We start from the raw sequence: 9,419 nt of genomic DNA on the forward strand, positions 1-9,419 counted from the left end.
GTCTCCTCCAACAGAGTCACTTGCATTTGTGCCTTCTCCAACAAGAACACCTCCTCCAACTGAGCCACTTTCATTCTGTCCATCAAGACCATCAACCTCTAGGATGAGTGAGCCTACAGATGACTTCTCACCTGAAGCTATATGGCCACATCCCAAAGCAGGACACAGAAAGCAAAGTAGGCCTACAAAAGGCAGGAAATGACGCTCTACTGCTATTATTACAGACACTCCTGTGAAGGAGGCATTAGAGATGGAAAAAAACAAAACTCTGCCACAGAAAGCAAAAAAAAAAAAATAACAAAAAAGACAACTATGCAGAGAAGTATAAAGAAAACAAAGAGAAACAGAGAAGAATATGAATCTGAAGACGAAGATGATTTCTGCATCGTGTGTCTTGAAGGTTATTCAAAATCCAGGGAAGTGTGGCTGCAGTGCTGGATGTGCAAATCCTGGGCACACAAAGCCTGCACACCTGGAGGTGATGTTTACACATGCCACAACTGTGAATCTGACTAAAAGAGTTGCATTATTTTGTTCTTGTTGTTTGAAGAAAGGTTCACTGGAAGCCAGTTCCCAAAATTGTTCTTCTAACTGGCATATTTCTACGGTTAGTCAGTATAGATGTGGGGTACTTTATATGAGGGGTGATTAGCTACTGTTTAGGAATATCTGTGCAACTTTATTTGGGTTGTTTTTGATATTCTCAATATTGTACAATGAATGTATGTTTAAATACTAATTCGTAAGAATTATATTATAATTGTTCTAGTAATTGGCAGATTTAGCCTGAGAGCCAGTAAAATTGTTGGGGTGACTTTAAATTCACTTTGTATTCAATATTTTTTGACATGTTTAAAAGCAGGTCCATGTTTGGACAATAAATGCATTTTTAAAAAATCCCGTGTGACATAAAAATACAGAACTGTCAATATGGGGTTGCAACATCTGACTTCTTCAGTTCAAATCAATATTGTGCAGGATATGTAAAATATAATTAACTACATGTACTATGGGTAATTAGCAGACAGATGTAAGTTTATAGTATACAAATTTGGCTGGTGTAGTCCAAACAGTCTCTGAGTAAATGAGAGGAATGCAAAAAGTGTTGCAACCGTCCCCAGTCTCCCCTACAGCTAAGCCACAGTCTGTCTAGCGACCTGGTGCTTCTGAGGTTTTTTTTGATGAGTTTTAACTTGGAGTGCGGTCTTTCACAGGCAGCAACAATCACTGGTATAGTCAGCAGTAGCGTTTAAGCCGTGCAAAAGTCATTGAAAGTAGACAACAGTGCACAGTGACATAGTTCGGCTACTTCGAAAACACGATATGACAACAATTGAGTGGAAAACGTTGATGAAATGCCGGTGCAATAGCTTTCAATGAGAAGATCGGCTGCAACGTTCGTCGTCAAGCATCGAGGTCAGTGTTGATGGTTACATTGCAAGTTGAAGCCACAGCATCGCAGTGAAACCGCTGTTTCAGTAAAATTGTTAAATATTTTTTAAAATAAATATATAAGCCCCCAAGAGCCATTCCCCCAAGCTCATTGGCTCTTGTGCGCTGTACAATCCATGGCTACGCCATAGAATCCAAATCATTCTTTATTTCAAGAAAATAAATAGCACAGCCAATTTCTTATTTATGTAAAAATGACAGAGAAATAGTAATATAAGAACTTGTCAAATAAAGATTGGTCGTTTTCTGGGATGATTTACATGCATTATGGTGAATTAATTATAAAGTGCTTTATTGTGGTCATGTAGTATACAATTGTTTATATATATATATATATATATAATTATAATAAATATTATATATATATATAATTATTATAAATATATATAATTTAGAAATATTATGCTTAGATTATCCATGGGGCACAGTTAGTATTTACCATCTAGTTTAGTCTATAAATATAATGGTGAGTTTATTAAACCTATTGACAATTTTCTTTGAATAACCTTCATGCTTACTCAAACACATTATTTCACTTTTTTCCTCAAGCACGTTCAAAGTTTATATACTGTAATTCAATTTAGTTTATGTTTGTATAGCACCTTTGACTGAGTGAAGGCTGATAATGCTGAACCTAATTACAGGCAAAATTCTAAACATACAAACAAAGATATTGATTTAGAAAACACAGAGAATAAAGCCATTTCAAACTGAATAATGTGAAGGGATTCTAACAATATGTGTGCCCATTAATATGATTGTGGAGATATGGCCAGTTGATAACGGAGGAGAGGAAAACAAAAACTCCCATATCAGTAGCACCCCTGGAGCAAGTAAATCCCTGAAGGTCCAGATCAAAACATAATGTTAAAAAATAAAGTTAGACACAGTCATCAACATGGAGACCGAAGTAAACTGCCTGCCACCTTCTTCTATGTATTCCACAGTATTCTTTTGTACTGGGAGGTTAAAGATACAATACAATACAATACAATTTATTTTAGTATAGCCCAAAATCACACAAAAAGTGCCGCAATGGGCTTTAACAGGCACTCTTGACAGCCCCCCCAGCCTTGACTCTCTAAGAAGACAAAGAAAAACTCCCAAAAAACCCTTGTGTAGTGTTATGGGTCCACACCTCGCTGAGCAAAGGCCATTTAAATAAATAATCACCGCGCTTGCGGCTTCGTGAGGAGGCGTAGTAGTCGTAGCAAGCCGGGGGTCGATCTGCGGTGTGGGCGTTTCTCGCCTAGTGCACAGGTGAGGGACTGCCCACATCCGTGATTGTTCCCATGGCTAATGTGCTGCAGTTGCTAAGGCCCCTCGCAATATAAAAAGAAGCGCGAGTCAGTTGGGAGGAGGATCAGAAGGAACGAGAGAAAAGAGAAGAGAAGGAGACGGAGGTTTTAGTGAAGCATGTCGGTGAAAGAGAGAGAACCACAAAGAGCGTGTGGGTGAACGAGCGAACGAGAGCTCGTGGGCAGCTGCGAGGAAGCCTGGGTGTTAGGCCTACACCCAGGGGTTGTAGTTGATGTCGCTCTCGCTGAGCGAACAGGTAGCGGAAGTGACCAGGGAAAGATGACTGGCCGCGAAGGCCGGAAAGGCAGCAGGAGTCGTGAGGTTTGGTGGTGGATTCCCCAACATGTGCGTCCTGGCCGTTGGTGTGAACTAAGTCTCGGGGCTGGGATGAGTGCCAGACCGAAGCCAGGGATCGGGAGGTCTCTAGTCTCGTGTGAATGCGAAATGGAGAAGTGTAGCTGCAGAGAGCATCTTGCCTGCTGCAAAGCCTAGTCGGGAGAAGCAGGTGAGACGCCAGCATAAAAGAAGCAACGAGCTTGTTGTTTTTGAAGATTGCTTCCTATTTGAACGTTTTAACCTCTGGTTTTAAAAGGATTGTTTTTCTTATTATTTTTAAACCCCCACCTTTGGTTTTAGGAATTATTTATTTGAACTTTAAAAGCACTGCACTTTATTGAACACTGTTTTTGTTTGATGACAGTTTTATTAAAAGCACTTTGCACATTTATACCATCCCCTTGATCTATTGTTTATTGCCTCAACTGTCTAGCTCATTGATGACATTACCGATGGTGTTGGGTTCAAGGGCTCCCGAACAGCCGATGGGAGCATAGAGCTGAACCCGCATCTTCACACCTAGTAGGGAAAAAACATAGAAGAAACCGTGGGAAAGGCAGTTCAAAGAGAGACCCCATTTCCAGGTAGGTTGGGCATGCAGTGGATGTCAAAAAGAATGGGGTCAATACAATACAATACTAGAACAGAACACAAGTAATCCTGAATACAGTATACAAATGAAAATGTTACAAGTATGGAGCAGAATTTAACAGTAGATGATATCACATAATATGATTTGGATTTGTTTAGAGCCCTTGAGACCTCGGCCATCAAGCTGCCTCCTCCAATTGGCCATTCCACAGCTGAGACAGCACTGGGCCAGCCAATCCGATGAAAGGACCCATCTACCCAACGATTCCTGCGATCCTCCATCAGGGATGACTTTACCTTAGGCAGGCAAAACAACTTGGCAGATGGGCCGTGGAACCAAGTGCCACATTTGAGTACAGAGAAGAGAAACAGAATAGGTGAGGGTTAGAAACAAATTATAACTATCATGTTACTTATGTTTTAGTGCTAATTACTAACTACAGAGATACAGTCTGTACAGTTAATCAGCAGCTCTAGTCAGGATATGATAAACTGAAATAGTGAGTCTTCAGCTGGGATTTGAAACCTGAGACCGAAGGGGCATCTCTTATAGTAGCAGGCAGACTATTTCGCAGTTTAGGGGCCCCGTAACTAAAAGCTCAGCCTCTCACTGTTATTTTATTAGTTCTTGGAATCATAAGCAGACCAGCATTTTGAGATCTTAATGTGCGCTCAGGTTTGTAAGTCATGATAAGTTCAGACAAGTAAGCTGGACCTTGGCCATTTAAGGCTTTATATGTTAAAAGGAGGATTTTGAAATCTGCCCTAAACTTAACTGGGAGCCAGTGTAAGGATTTAAGCAATGGAGTTATGTGTTCGTATTTTCTTCTTCTTGTAATAATCCTTGCAGCAGCATTTTGGATAAACTGGAGGCTGTATAAAGAACAATTTGAACATCCAATGAACACTGCATTACATCAGTCAGTCCTACTAGAAATAAATTTATGAATTAATTTCTTAGAATCCTGTTTATTTAGAAAGCACTTTAATTTCCCAACATTTTTAAGATGGAAGAAACATGATTTGGACAACTTTGTAATGTGCACTTTAAATGACATGTGAGAGTCAAAGATAACTCCTAGATTGCGGGCTGATTCGGTCAAATTAATGGAGATTCCAACTGAGTTAAATGATGACAAAATATTGTTGTGATCAGTGTCATTCCCTCCAATAATTAACATTTCTGTTTAATTGGTGTTTAAACACAGTGTCAGGGATGCCGGGGCAACGACCCGGCCGGGACGCCGTGAGGGACCGGATATGGGTCTGCGCCCACCCTGGATCACGTGGGGGCCGCCTTCCTGGTTGCTTTGGGTGCCACGGGTTAAGGGCATGGAAGCCCCACCCTGCAGGGGCCCATGGTCACCGCCAGGAGGCGCCCCAATACCTTGGGGACCTGTTTCCTCAGCACTTCCGCCACACCAGGAAGTGCTGGAGGGAAGATTTAGAAGGGCACCCGGAGAGCTGCCGGGAGGATAGCCGGCACTTCTGCCACGCTGGGGTGTGGCCAACAAGGGAATGCCAGGAGCCACCTGGAGCTCGTCTGGGAGAGGATAAAAGGGGCCGTCTCCCTTCATTCAAGGCTGGAGTTGGGTGGAAGCAGGATGAGGCACGAGAGAGGTGTGGAGGCGGCCCAAAGAAGAGGCATTTGTGGCCAGGACTGAGTGTTTGGGGTATTGTGCACGAACTGGGTCTGAGTGACCATTTATAATTATTGTATATTTTTGTAAATAAAATACATGTGGTGGTGACAAACAACATGTCCGCCTGTCTGTGTCCGGGTCAGCTCCACAACAGGTAGCTCTCATTCATCCACTCCTTTAATTCACTAACACAACTAATTAATGACAACATAGGAGAAACTTCATTTGATCTGAATGGAAGGTATAACTCGGTGTCACCTGCATACAAGTGAAAATTAACATTATGTTTCCTAATGATAGATCCCAGTGGAAGCATGTAAAGTGAAAACAGTAAAGGTCCCAGTACTGAGCCCGGCGGGACACCATATCTCACTTCTGTGTATAATGATAGAGTACTGTCAGCACATTTCTGTACACATTTGAATTGATTTGATAAATAAGAACTAAACCAAGTGAGCACAGTGCCTGTGAGCTCAACATCATTTTCTAGCCTGTGCAGTAAAATAGAAAGGTCAATGGTGTCAAATGCTGCACTTAAGTCTAACAACATAATTACAGTGGTGTTTCCTTCATCAGAGGATATCAGAATGTTGTTTACAACTCACATTAGTGCCATTTCCGTACTATGACCAGTACGGAAACCAGACTGAAATTTCTGAAATATATTGTAATGCGTAAGGTGTGACTGAAACTGATTGGTGACTACTTTTTCTAGTATTTTAGAGAGAAAGGGTAAATTTGAAATAGGTCTATAATTATTAAGTATGTATGGGTCTATGTCTGGCTTTTTAAGTAATGGTTTAATGACTGACACTTTTAGTGCATCAGGTACTGAAGCCATGCAATAATGAACTATTGATAATGTTAAGAATAGGTGCTGCAAGAACATCCATGGCACTTTTTACTAGTTTTGTTGGCACTGGATCTAGGAAACAAGTGGTGGGTTTCATTTTAGAAATTAAAGTTAAGACTTCCTGCTCATTTACAGGATTAAAATTACTAAAGTGTTGAATGCAATGTGAGACAGGGTCTGCTAAGCTAGCATGTGGTTTGTTCTGTAATGCTGAGATCTGGGATGTTATATTTTTAATTTTCTCATTGAAGAAGTTCATAAAGTCTGTACTGCTAATATCTGTTGGTATTTTGCACTGTAGATCTGAATTCCCATTCGTTAATTTAGCCACTGTTCTAAACAGTACCCGAGGATTTTTATTGTTGCTATCTATTATTGTAGAATAGTATTCTGAGCGAGCTTTAAAGAGAGCTTTACTATATTTTTTAACACTCTCTGTTCTTGCAATTTGAAAGACATGTAGCTTTGTTGTTCTCCATCTGCGCTCCAGTTTTCGGCACTCTAATTTAAGAGTTCAAATGCTCTCATTAAACCAGGGAGAGTTTCTATGTGCTTTGATCACTTTTGTTTTAAGGGGAGCCACTGCATCCAGAGCATCACTCAAGGTCACATTATAATGTGATGTTAGCTGATGACAGAAACTTCTCATCTTTGGATTCCAAAGCTCACTGTATCACTGGTGTGTTTTCCACAGGCAGTAAAACAGCGTAAAAGTACTGTAGAGAATCAGTACCAACAATTTTGAATATACTAAGATGATTTCAGTTAATGAAGAAATAAACCATGCAGAACAAAATAGAGTAGAGAAGGGCACCAAAAGGTGCATTTAACCCAATAGCATAATAATGGTAACATTTTCTTCATCAGAAGACATTAAGATGGGTTAGTGCCATTTCCATACCATAATTTTACTGTAAAAGCAAAGACAGGACAAGATTAGACTTCTGGGGCACTTTGCAGCCATCCCAGTATAATTCACAAAAGCAAATATAAAGAAAACACATAATGTAATGCCAAAAGAATTGTCCAAAGTTCCTTCTATGTTTGACTGGCTAGGATCTCAGCTCTTCTGCATTTGAGGCATTCTGGGAGGAAGGGGCAAGTGTGGTGGATGAACCCCAGAAGTGACATCGGCATTAACAATGTTGATCATCCTTTCAGCCAATTGAGAAGAAGAGAAGTCGTTAGTACACAGTACCACCCCCTGTCTCAGCAGAGAATTACCATCACCCAAGCCTTCAAGCTGTTTCCCATGCACACGGCAATATCCTCCCGGATATTATGGATCTGGCGATTCAAACCGCAAGGTCATGAATGTAAGTCAAAGCATTGGCGTTGGTGTGGAAAGCACCTCAATGATGTAGAACTTTGAACAGAAATTGCTGAAGGTCTAAGAACTGTCTGGTTACATGGGGATTCACCTCCTGTTGCAGCATCATCCATTGTTAATGGAGCATAGTCTGTGACCACAGTGAACCTGAGTCCCAGGAGTTAGTACTTCTGCTAGTTAATAGCCCATTTGATCACAAGTGCCTCCCTTTCCGTCATTGCATACCTGGCCTCCCAAACTAGTAGCTTGCACCATCAATGCCTTTGGAATAAACCAATGATAGTACCCCTCCACGTCCAAGAAAGTTTGAACCTGCCTCTTGGTTTTCAAATGGGGCCATTTAATTATGGCTTCAACTTTAGATCATTGTGGACATATGGTACCTCTTCCCACCACTTTTTTTAAATGTATCTTTAGCTCAGCTTTGCTTAATGCTATCCACATGTGGTCCTCAATAGATGCATACTTCATCTAGGTAGGTGGCACTATAGGCTTGGTGGGTACATAGCAGTCTTTGCACCAGACAGTGGAAGGTTTCTGCAGCCATGTGCAAACCGAATGGGAGATCCTTGTACTACCAATGTCCACTCGAAGAACTGAACATATTCTTATCCTTTGCTGATTCCGTTAAAGGAATTTGCCACTACCCCTTTGTCATGTTCAGTGTGCTCAGGTGTTTAGCCTTGCAAGCTACTTGAGTAGGTCATCCATGTGAGGCATTGGATAGGAATTGAATTGTTAAACTTGATTTTAACTGACGGAAGTCCTTATAAAAGCGCCAACCTCCGTTTGGTTTTGGGAGCAGAACAATGGGACTGAATCAGGGACTAAATCATTCATCTGAGTTCAATTGCTCACATTGGCTCATTTAGCTTCAGTAAGGTGAGCTATAATCCTGGGTTCAGAAACATTGTTGTATGCAATTAGGGTGTTTTCCCAGGTCCTTCAACCATCACTCCTGGGAGAGAGATGTTGGCAGTTTCAAGCTCTTGTAGTCGGTCAGGTGTCAAATTAGATCTGAAATTAAGAGTATTTTGAGCAAAGAAGTACTGTGAGTGAGCGAGGCAGGGATCGAAGTATCTATCCTACCAGTGCTTGAGCAATTTCACATGGAACACCCACTTGGCTGGCAATCTACCTGGTTGTTTCACCAGGTTGTCAACCAAACCCTTACTTTCCTTAATCTCTTATGGACCTTGCCAATGGGCCAATAATATAGAATAGGAGGTGGGAACTAGGACCATGACACGGTCTCCAGGACAGAACTTGTGTGTTGTACTACAGTCATAACACCAAGCCTGTGCTATTTGCACATGTTCAATATTTTCTGTTAGGATGGGCTGAATTTTACTGAAACTATCTCATAATTTAACAATATAGTTGTGAATACTCGTGGAAGGGAGTGCCTCTTCTTCCCAACCTTCCCTTAGGAAATTCACAGGGTTATCTGCCATACAACAGTTCAAAGGGATAGGAGCCTGTATAGGTCTATGGTGTTTCTCAATGAGCAAACAATGTCAGGGGAAGTAACTTATCCCATTTTTGTCCATCCTCATTGATCACCTTACGTAGCATTTGCTTGGGGGTCTGATTGAACTGCTCCATTAAACAGTCATTCTGGCGCTGCTATACTGAGCTTTTCAAATATATAATATGGAGCAATTTGACCACCTCTTTGAACATTTCCAAAGTGGACAGTGTCCCTTGGTCTTTTCGGAGTTCTTTATTGGATGCTAACTCACGCGAGGACGCCTATAAGTTCCAATTGCTATAGTCTTATAGTTAGTCACTCGCAAAAGGGTGGATTCGGATAATGAGTTGCATAATCTACAATGAAAAGGATATATTTATATATTTTATGATTGTTCAAGGGTTCCTACAATATCAACCTCCAGTCACTCAAAATGTATGTCTA

The sequence above is a fragment of the Polypterus senegalus genome, chromosome 1 (genome assembly GCF_016835505.1).
Source record: "Polypterus senegalus isolate Bchr_013 chromosome 1, ASM1683550v1, whole genome shotgun sequence".
Lineage (NCBI taxonomy): Eukaryota > Metazoa > Chordata > Cladistia > Polypteriformes > Polypteridae > Polypterus > Polypterus senegalus.